We start from the raw sequence: 12,141 nt of genomic DNA on the forward strand, positions 1-12,141 counted from the left end.
ATAGGAAGCCAGCTCTGTTCTAGAGACAGGAGCTGTGTTCTCAGAGACACTGGGGCTCCCCTGCAAACAAGAAATTGGGGTTGCTTAGACCCCCTGGCGACCCCGAGGCCCCACACCTGCGGGAAGCAGGTTTCTAAGTGGTGCTGCTCAGAAAGGACAGCCTCCCATTCCTCTCTCCAAAGGGTCTTTGGAGAACAAGAGACAGAGGGGAGGCCAATGAGCAGAGGTGCCACGTCCGACCCCTCCTCTCTCAGCATGGTGGGTCCTGTTCTGACACAGCAGGATGTGGACATTGCTCAGGACCCAACACTGTCACCTGGGTCTGGGGGTGCATCTCTTCTTCCCGTTTCTCAGTGATGCCGCAACTCCACACTGGTTTCGTGGTTAACTGTCACCACTGAGAAGATCAAAGTGGAGAGGAAACCAAGAGGGGTTCCAGGGCTCACAATAAAAAGTCAAAATCTGTTCAGTATTTGTGGTAGATGCATGGGGATGGGAGGGTATTATTTCCTGGACATTCCTATATTAAAACATTTTTTTGATGGTTAGCTCAATTAAAACAGTTACCTCTATTGGTAAGCAACTATACATAATAATTCTCTGTTATTTGTGATCTAGCTTTCCGGTCTGAAGTAATGACTCTAGAGGCTTCAGTTGTCCCTCATTCATAAAAAAGCAAATAGATTTTATAATTCATAAAACAGTGTATTTATATCTCTGTCCATCATCTATCTATCTATCTATCTATCTATCTATCTATCTATCTATCTATCATCTATCACCATTCATCCAAAAATTCCTGGACAAGAATTCAAATAATAATAATAAAAATACCCAAACAACTTTTTCTGGTCCTATCCTCCCTTCTCCTTTCCAGGGTGACCTGACAAGGTGACAAGGTCGATGATCATTTGTTTCTTATCTTTTCTTAAGTGAGGATGGTAATCTTCCCTCACTCTTTCTAAGCTTCCAGAGAGATTTTTGGTGTGGTTTTAGCGATAAGACTCAGACAGAAATCAATTCATGAACTATGCAAATCAACTGTAAAATAATACAAGATAAGCCACTGCTCAGTTGTGTGGATGACAGAAAAATCTAGAGGAGTCAGAGCAGGCAATGATCTGACGCCAGAGGGAGGCTTGCCCGGCCACAGAGATGGGCCCAGGGGCCATTCGAGTAGTAAGAAACATCTAAAGGATTTGAAAATGCATTTCCTGGGCATAGACCACTGAGAGACACCTGGAGCAAGCAAAAATGGGAAACATTTGTTCATTTGTATCAAGGAAAGCATCACGTCGTTGAGCCAGGGTCTCACGTAGTAACTGCAGTTACTCTTGAGGGCAAAATTTCTCTGCTTGTGTGGAGACATGGTGGGAGGAAATTGCCAATCACTGTTGTGTCGTCAAGGGCAGATGAACTGAAGAAAGCTCATCCTTCTGACCTCACACTTATTCTACAGGGCATGGAAGCAAATGAAGACCCCCGAGTAAGAACAAGCATAGGCTTGCTATATAGCAAGGGAGTTGGCCACCATTACATGCTTTTGGAAGAGACTCCACGGTAGGTGGTGAAAATAGGGAAGACTTCAGAGGAGTCCTGATTAGACACTGTTGGTGTAGGGAAGCTGGGGGTGGACAAACTAGAAGATGGGCTCCCAAGTATTTGGCTTGGGGCATATATTTGACTTCTTCTGGTTGGTCCTGACCTGCAAGGGGATGCAACATTGAGGGAAGCTGTCACTTATTAAGTCCTGTTCATTCTGGACCGTGGGCTGCAGAGGTCTGAGTCAGACTTCTATATCCAGATATGGTCTGACTATCATCTGCTTGTCTATGCAGTCTCTCCGGAGGAATCGGATTTTTTGTCATCATTTTATAAAGTATGAACAGTGCCCCCAGGGACTGCCCACTGCATTGTGCACACATCATTTCCCACGAGAAACAGAAGGCTGATTCCCAGTCCAGTCTGTCTAAAAGCACCATGACAGTGCCTTGCAAAGCCCCCAGCCTGAAAGGAGGACCTGAGTTCAGTCCCAGCTCAGGTGCCTCCCTTGTAAGGTGGGAACCGCAGTACCTGTTGGATATAGTTGTAACATCAACAGGTGTGTTCCATCAGGTATCTATGTTATTATGCAAATGTAGACATGGGAGGTTCTAGGAATTAAAAAATTTGCAGGAGGTCCCAGAAGGGTAATAAAGATGCAGCCTGGGGACCTGCAGGTGTACCTGCAGTCAGGTCGTTCTGTCGCACCAGGTACATGACCACAAATCAGAGCAGAGCAGAGCAGGCCAAGGGTTCTGCAGAGCTGAAGGCCCTGAGCCAATGTGCTCTGTGCTAGTGGATAGGTCAGTCAACTGGACAGTGCAGTGTGAAGGAGGACCCAAAGTTGATAGAGCACTTCTGCGACTCAAAATTAAAATAAAATTTGTGGATTGATCCTGGGAGCTTCTCTGTGCTAGGTGAGGGAATAAAATTCAAAAAGATTTGTAGTGAAGAGGCTTTAAGCCCATTCAGACTTTTGTGGCTGGCTCCTTTCGGCTCCTGCAGGTTTGATCTATGTTCAAGAGTTTTATTTGCTTTCAAAGCCATAGTAAATATTATTGAAGTGTGTATGCTAAATTTCTTTGAAGAAGACCATTTACATCTAGAAAAAGAGACTTAGAACACACTGTATGATTCCAGTAAGTTAGGAATGCTAAAAGTCAAAATTCTTAAAACCCCAAAGAACAGAAATCATCCTCTTGGGCTGATTCCCTTGCAAAGCTGTCAGGAAATGGCTCTATCCCTCCCAGAGGCTGTGTTTCAGGAGGGGCTGGTGTCTGAACTCGGTGATCTGCTAGGCACGCCCCCGGTGTCCAAAGGAACTAACCACCAAGACTCAATCCAGAAGATCCAGGTTGTGGCATTTGAAGATAGGAATAACCATGCCCTGATTGTCCCTCTGCCTGTGTCTCTGTCTCTCTCTGTATGTCTCCCATGAATAAATAAATAAAATCTTAAAAAAATACCAGTTATCTAATTAATAGCTCCTCCCATGTTTCCTTAAAAAGACATGATATGTACAAGGCTGTGTTAATATCTGATGTACAGAGAGCTAGTATGCTTCTTCTGTTACTACACTTGTCTGGATGTGAGTTTGCTCACAGCCTCAGCTCTCTCGTAGACAGAAGCTGTTCAAAGACTGTTTTCCAAGGAGACATTTAAGCATCATCTGACAATTAGAATTCTGGTGATTGAGTTCCCCAAATAGTCAATTTGACATGTTTTCTTCATTTCAGAATATCATAAATAGAAAAGTAAAACTTACCCTGGTTCCATCTCCTCAGGTCAAGAGATCCCACTATTGTTTCTATCCTACTATTGTTTCCAGAGGTTCGTGCTCACAGTGTTTCAAGGGGGAGGACACTACCTGTGCTTGTACTATTCAGTTGATCATCCACACATATCCGTGCCGATTAGTGGAGACCTGCATCTAGATGTTTAGTGAGCTCAGTGTGTGGATGCTCCTCCCCAGAGGTGAACTGATAAAGTAATATGTAGAATATGCATTTCAATAAGTGAACTCCCTGGGGAAATATATGTTTTGGCTGAAAAATTATTAATTATTTGATAGATACAGTGCCAGAAAGGAGATACTCTGACAACAAAATTTGGCTGATACACGACATACTTTGAAACATACTTGTCACATGAAGGAAGAAATCAACACGAAATTGGAATTCACGTGCAGGCATGTTATTTGTGCTTTGAGAGCATTATCTAGTTTAATGAAAGGGGGTCATGTTTCCCAGCACGAATATTAAACAACGCAATAAAATGAAGCCGATGTGGGCTGTGGACACAGAGGATCGGCATCAGGTTCTAGACATTCAGTTCTAAATTAAGCCCTAAGACACAGGAGCCCAGTGGCTTTCCCCAGACATTGGGATAAGTAAAACATAACCCAGTAGTGGATATAAAGTGTGTAAATGAGACACTTAACAGGTAGTAGATACAACTAAAATTAATAGTAGAGATTGTAGTGAAATGTCTACCAGCCAATATTGTAAGGATATAAAGGAACAAATGCCCACTATAAATAAGGGATATTTATTAGAAGTTCCACTGGCTGGTGATGACCACTGACAATGAACCTCAGAACTGATAATGACATTGCTACTGAAGAGGAGAAAATATGAAGTATGTTGGCTACATTTTCAAATATACTAAGACTTGAGAATTTTACTTCAAAATCCTTATCGTGATTCTATTTAATCTCTTACTATTTTTTGACAATGAATTCAGCAAGCCACTAAGCACATTTTAAATCTAATAGAAAGGTTAAGCAAAGGATAAAAAGTATAGCTTCTGTAGAAATAATTTTCTTGTAAGTTGTCATAGCAATAGAGCAATAGAATGTAATTATGGACAATGAGTTATGTGTAACTTTAAACAAAGGCCTGTGGAGGATATTTCATGACATAACACAAAGTATTATTTTTCTGTGGTGCACATACACAGCTTTGGCCAATTTACTCAGTACTCCTTCTCATACCTAAGTTTAGAACAAACGATGCAGAAATATCAGTCGTTGGCATTAAAATGAAGCAATTTCAAAAACAAAAGGCAAATCCATTCATTTCACATAGAAATCTGTAGGGAGGCATAATAGGAGTACAACATCACAATCCAGGTGTTTTGAAATGCCAAGTTTCAATTTCTTTTCTCCGTACCATTCTGGATGTCTTCAGAGAGTGATTATACTGCGCTCCTGGTTTATTCTATGAAGTTGAAGAATGCAACACACATATAACCTAGCATGAAGATTTTTGTTTTTAAATAATATTTTCTGCCGAGAGGAACCAGGACTCCTTGGGAAGGTAGCTAATTCCAGAGTTGAGCTAGGAAAATCATAAAATGGGTCTGGAACATCTTAATGTACCAGAGAGAGTAAACAGGTTCCTAAGGAGTAGTAAAAACATACCAAAGGGAGGCAGGGGCTGGAAGAGCCCAAGTTGTCAAAATCTGAGCATCAAAATAAATATTTATTGTAATAGACAATGACCCACTGGATAAAATAGAAATATGTGGGTTCATCCTAATATAAACAAACATATAAATAAAAGCAAGGAAACTCTCATTTGTAGTGTGATGCCAATTAATAAATACAGGAAGAGTGATAGAGTTATACAATCATCAGTGGATGTTAAAACTAGTAAGTAGACAAAGTTAGATGAAGAACAGGATCTTTTTATACAATCCAGGTTTCTACCCATGAATTACCTATGAAGGGAAAATTATGATTCTACAGCGGAGAATCTTGACTGGCAGAGCTAAACTATTAAAATGTAACCTTTGGGAGCAACCGAGATGTCCTTCAGTATGTGGATGGATAAACGAACCATGCTCCATCTGGACAGTGGAATACTAGTCATCGATAAAAGGAAATGAGCTAGCAGACCATGAAAACACATGGAAAGCCCTTACATGCATATTATTTAGTGAAAGTAGCCAATCTGAAAAGGCTACATGCTATATGCTTTCAACTCTAGGACATTCTGGAAGAGGCAAAACTACAGAGACAGTAAAAAGATCAGTGGTTGCCAGAAGTTTGGATAGTAGGTGGGATGAATAGGCAGGGCACAAGGATTTCTTGGGAAGTGAACATACTCTGTACAATACAATAATTAGAGGCATGTCATTACACATTTATCAAGCCCAGAGAATGTACAACACCCAGAGTGCACCCTAATATAAACTGTGGTTGCAGATTATCAGGACTTGTCAATGTAGGTTCATCACCTGCAGCAAATGTACCACTGTAACAAATGTCCTACTCTGGTGGGGATGTTGGTAAGGAGGTGGAAGGGTAGGCTATGCTTGGATGGAAAAAGGAGTATATGGAAAACCTCTATGCCTTCCACTCAGTTTTTAAAAAATAAAGTCTTAAAAATAAAGGAAAATAAAGCTTACAGTTACCGATTTGGGAATAAATTGATAGTAAGTGTAAGAAACCAGCAGTTCAAAAACACATCAAATCATTCATTATATATATTAAATATAAAAAAGTACATTGGAGTAAGTATCTTCATCACTTGGCTGTCATGAAACTCTTTGGCCAATTGTGTGTCCCCATTCATGCTGGGCATGGTGGTCTAAAAAGCAAATAAATCTTGACATTGCTAATGGTGGCTTTACAGAGATGATACGATTTTTCAGGCTCGTGTCATTGAAGTGAAAAGCCCTTCATGTGGCCAAGTGTCTATAAGGTACTGCAACTGGTTTCTATGAGTAGTTTGGGAGCAGAAGAGGAGTATAACAGGGAGAGTGTGGTGATGACATATCCAAACTGCAACCATCACATAAGTACATTGATCCATGTTGGTACAAAAATGTATTTGTTTAGAGGAAAGGTGTTCTAAGGTTTTACATGAGGTCAAAGCATTTTACAGGTGAGGTCGGTGGTGGGGAAGCGGTTTCAATAAGGAGAGTACACAGAGGGTTCTAGGGGAGCCAGGTGGCTTAATGGTTGTCCTTGCCCACCTTGGCCAGGCTTCCTGGCTATGTGTTTCTAAAAACAGGCGAGGGGGAGAAATAGTAGCTTAATTCTCTGGGGTGGAAGTGTGCCAAGACTCCTTAGATTGGCTTCAAGGATGAGTTATTCTGATCCATCTAGTGGGTAGCCCTTGTGCACAGAGCTCAGATAGCCGAGTCTTCCTGGAGGTTCCACTAGCTCAGAGTGTTGGCTCAGGAGCAGATCTGGGTAATAAAGGATATAAACCCTAGATTGCTCTTTAAGGCCTGGCAAGGCCAAGAACCTTCCTCAGTGTTCTCAGTGTCACCAAGCTTCAGTGCCAGAGCCCAACAGAGAGCGCACTTTATGATTCCAAGATCAGAGCTCTTTTTATACTTCCTGATTTTTCATTTCCTGTCAGTAGTATTTTTGAAGATTCAAAACTTTCCATCATTTCAGATATTACGCAAACCACATTTTTCCTGCTGTTGTTATACAAATATTTTGCACGCTAATAATTATCCCTGAATTTTCCCTGAATGAATCTGGGTCTTGGAGGACCTTTCCAAACTTTTGAAGCCATGTTTTCGGTGAATTCCTTCAAGGAGATTTGGTTTTCCAACGATGGATGTTGGTCTGCAGTTGTCATCAGGGGGCTCAAGCAAGATGCTCCTGTGAGCTTCCCATTGGAAGCATCACTGGGAATGGTGCTGAGTCAGCAAGGACAAGAGGCATGGCAACGGCTCCAGGTGGGAAGATAATAGGAAGAGCGTCGAGGGCATTGTGTGGAAGGTCAGCCCCAAGCCCTTGCTGCTGGGAAGCATCCCTGGTACCACTGGTCACTGTGCTATGGGCTCATAGAGGTCTTTCCCAAGGTAGGTAGCCTTCAGGTAGGGAGGTTTGCACTGGTTATTGGCATAACAGAGGAAACGAGCATAAAGAAGAAACATGAGCAAAGAATTAATGCTAAACATAAAACTCCTGTGCTTCTGCATGTGGGCAATTCATTCGCCACCTTTAGTTTCAGCTTTTTCTGATAAATATAGAAGTAGGTAGATTTCACAGATGTCCTTCCACTGTGGAATGATAGGATCTAAGGTCATAAACCAAACTGTGGCAACCTAGAAAATCAATTATTTTGAGTACAAGTCTAACATGGCTTCCAGGGTTGTTGGTACTCATGAAAATTAGGAAGGCTGACTAGTCCCACATAAGGGAAAGAAAAAACCATCGGGTCTCATTTAGTAGCTTTAAAGTTAAACTTATTTGGATAAAATTGGAACCAATATTATAATCTAATAAATATAAGAATGAACTTTAGTGGAAATACTAATGTACATCCATGTTATACAGTAAAAAAAAAAAACCTGTTATGTGGTAGGGATTTTATATATTTTAGGCATAGAAATTCAACTGCTTCTAATCAGGAAGATTATTTTCTTTTTTTTTTTAAGATTTATTTATTTATTCATGAGAGACACAGACTGAGAGAGGCAGAGACACAGGCAGAGGGAGAAGCAGACTCCTCGCAGGGAGCCCGGTGCGGGACTCAATCCTGGATCCCAGGATCACGACCTGAGCCAAAGGCTGGCACCCAACTGCTGAGTCACCCAGGTGTCCCGGAAAAGTATTTTCTATACACTTAATGTGATCTTACATTCCTTGATAATGAATTTAAATTACAAAATGCCCTTCGCTGAGAAAGGGAGTCTATTTGCTCTCCAGAAATACATACCCAGTATTTGTCAGATAGCTTTTTTGGGGCAAACAGATTTAAATCCAGGCAATCCAAATTGTATATTATAATCTCATTACATGATTGCAAGAGGTGTGTCATAGATTAGAATGAAGAAGCATATGAGCAAAAATATTGTTAGTATGCTGATTCAATTTTACCCAAGACACACTTTTTAAAATGTGCAGTAGCAGAGATCTCCAAATACACGAGCTTGGTTAGGGTACAATTCCCATGATATATAGAAATCAAGGTCTCTATTCTTACTATTTTCATTTAAATATATATTAGATTAAATTTCCAGTTGACCTGCCCTATCAATAAATGAATAAGTCTAGAGATATTCCCTATGGGCAGCCAATAGGTTAGATTATTTCTAATGTAAAGTATATGTAGAAGCCAAGTACAGAAGAAGGTAAGAAAGAACAGAGAGTATACCCGTAATTACTCCTCAAAGGGGCTGATAGGCACAGCCGAGTAAGAGGTTCCCAGCTGAAGGCTGGCCAGCCAAGGCCATGTTGCCACTTCATCTAGTGATAAGGTGAGAGCTGAGAAGTCTTGCTCTGGCTATCAGGTAAATGTTAAGTTTTACTCCCCAACCCCTTGATCTATGCAGATTAGTACAATCTCGGTACTGTCCATGTCATCAGGCCCAGCTGGCTCAACCCAGCTGGCTGCTGAAAGCTGAACCTTTCAAAAGGTTCAAAATTTTATCAGTAAATTTTATCAGTAAATTGTCAAAATTTTATAGTAAATTCATTACTGGATAAATGACATACTGATATTTGGATTCAGTAGTCTATTTTAAAAAAATATTTCATTTATTCATTCATGAGAGATGCACACACAGAGGCAGAGACACAAGCAGAGAGAGAAGCAGGCTCCCTGCAGGGAGCCCAATGTGGGACTCGATCCCAGGACCCGGGATCAGGCCCTGAGCCGAAGGCAGATGCTCAACCACTGAGCCACCAGGCGTCCCTGGATTTAGTAGACTTTAAACATTACATTCAATGGACTTTAAAGACATGGACAAAGAAGCTGGGAAGGAGCTAGAATGGGGAATGGGTGTACCAGACACCTGCTGTGAAGATACTTGCTGCTGTTTAATATTCCTCTATAATCTCTCGGTAGGCATTGGTCATGGTGTACCGGAAGTTCAGTATTACGTTCTTTACCAGGCCGGTTCCGGACGACACCAGGCAATGAACTGTGCTTCATTGACTTTGAAGAATCCAGGCAGGCTTTGAGCTCACCCACTTGGTGGAGAGACCCTTTGGCTTCTCTGGGGGTAGACTATACCTAGGAGTCCGGAGGTAAAAATAGTTCCCAGTTCTGTCACTAATTAGTTGTGTGATCTTAGGAAAGCCACTCCCTAGTGCTCTGTCTCAGTTTTTCCATCCCTACAGGGGACAGCATATGCCCATTTTCCCATTTTTCTCAAATCAGCAATTATCAGATGAATTTTAACTCTGGGTGGACATGTGAAAAGAAGAGCCCGGCTGTGGAAGGTGGAGATGGGAGACAGGGACAGGGTCCCACGGCAGCCCACCCAACAGATAATATGAGAGGTGGAGGAGGCTGAAGATGGGCAGGTGGCAGGCGGAGGCCAAGCAATGCCTGGAACAGAAATCACAAGGTGTATAAGAATAAGTGAGCTGCTGTCTCTCTCTCCGCTGCCCCCAGTTCCTGGACACTACACCCCCCAGAACTGAAGATGAGACAGCAGGTGGATGCAACAAGGAGTAGCTGCTGCCTGAATGGGTGGAAATGTCTCAGCCATTTGAGGTTCAGGGGACAATCAATTCCAGACCAATTATCTGCAAGGAATTCTATTGTAACAAAATAAACCATTAAATGACAACTTACTATAAACAAGACTTTTATAAACTTCATCATTTATTTTCTTATTTTCAAAGATTTTATTTATTTATTCATGAGAGACACAGAGAGGCAGAGACACAGGCAGAGGGAGAAGCAGGCTTCCTGCAGGGAGCTTCATGTGGGACTCGATCCCAGGACTCTGGGAGCCATTTGAATGTACCATTTGAATGGTACATGGTTCTCCAACCTTTTATTTTCAACCACTGAGGCTCCCAGGTGTCCCTAAACTTCATCATTTAAACTAAATACACATGACTACATGTCAGAGAACTGAGTAAAACAAATGAAGGTGGATTTCAGTTAGACCAGAAAGTCTTTGTTGTACAAGGAGCAGGCAAGAGTTTTCTTACCTTGACGAGCCTGTGAAGTTGTCCCCCGCTCATCCTGGGGACAAGTGGGTTTTTCTGCCCCACCCTGTGGTTTCTTCATAAAGGGGCAGTTATTGCCAGCAGAGAAGAAGGGAGAAGATTCCCACTAGAATGTTCTCAACTGTTAGGCATTACATTACTGCTATGTTTCCTGGTTTGGAAGCTCATTTTATTACCATGCCTTTTCCTTATTCCCTTCTTTCTTTTTCTTTCTAAAACTATGACTTTTTTTTAATTGAAGTTTGATTTGCCAACATATAGTATAACAGCCATTGCTCACCCCATCAAGTGCCCATCACCCAGTCACCTCATCCCCCCGCCCTCAATGGATGTTCCCTTCTTTCTATCTTTTTTTTCTATACTTTATCCTCATTGATTCACTAAACATCAAGTGAGGGCTTGTGATTTGTCTGCCCCAGTGCGAGGCTATGCAATTGCAAAGGTAAATGAAGGCTTCCTCTGGGAGGGTGGTCACCACTAACTGAGGGGAGCACTAAGTGGTTTTCACATCTCTGGGGCCACATGGTGACCGCCGCAGGCAGACGGTGCTGGGCAAAACCACGGGGGTCCCCCAGGTAAGTCTGCAGCAGCCAGGAACACCGCCCTGAGTCCTACTTTGATGTACCTTAAGGCTGGGGGAGCTTGTCCAGGTGTAGAGAGGACAGTGACTGGGAAGAGGGAGCAACAGCCAGAATGCAAAGAAAGGAAGGAGACTAGAAATCCTTCGATTTCTAGGTCTTTCTCTCTCTCTCTCCCTGAACCCCCTCCATCCCTGCTTTTTTTTTTAATTTATTTTTTATTGGTGTTCAATTTGCCAACATATAGAATAACACCCAGTGCTCATCCATCAAGTGCCCCCCTCAGTGCCCGTCACCCATTCACCCCACTCCCCACCCTCCTCCCCTTCCACCACCCCTAGTTCGTTTCCCAGAGTTAGGAGTCTTCATGTTCTGTCTCCCTTTCTGATATTTCCTTTTTTATATATAATAAATTTATTTTTAATTGGTGTTTGATTTACCAACATACAGAATAACACCCAGTGCTCATCCCATCAAGTGCCCCCCTCAGTGCCCGTCATCCATTCACCCCCACCCCCTGGCCACCTCCCCTACACTCTGAAGAGTTTTGATCAGGAATGGATGCTGTATTTTGTGAAATGCTTTCTCTGCAACTATTGAGAGGATCATATGGTTCTTGTTTTTTCTCTTGCTGATATGATGAATCACATTGTTTGTTTTATGAGTGTTGAACCAGCCTTGCATCCCCGGGATAAATCCCACTTGGTCATGGTGAATAATCTTCTTAATGTATTGTTGGATCCTATTGGCTAGTATCTTGTTGAGAATTTTTGCATCCATGTTCATCAGAGATATTGGTCAATAATTCTCCTTTTTGGTGTGGTCTTTGTCTGGTTTTGGAATTAAGGTGATGCTGGCCTCATAGAATTAATTTGGAAGTACTCCATCTCTTTCTATCTTTCCAAACAGCTTTAGGAGAATAGGTATGGTTTCTTCTTTAAACGTTTGATAAAATTCCCCAGGGATGCCATCTGGCCCTCGACTTTCGTGTCTTTGGAGGTTTTTGATGACTGCTTCAATTTCCTCCCTGGTTATTGGCCTGTTCAGGTTTTCTATTTCTTCCTGTTCCAGTTTTGGTAGTTTGTG

Source organism: Vulpes lagopus, chromosome 17 (genome assembly GCF_018345385.1).
Source record: "Vulpes lagopus strain Blue_001 chromosome 17, ASM1834538v1, whole genome shotgun sequence".
In the NCBI taxonomy this organism is placed as follows: Eukaryota; Metazoa; Chordata; class Mammalia; order Carnivora; family Canidae; genus Vulpes; species Vulpes lagopus.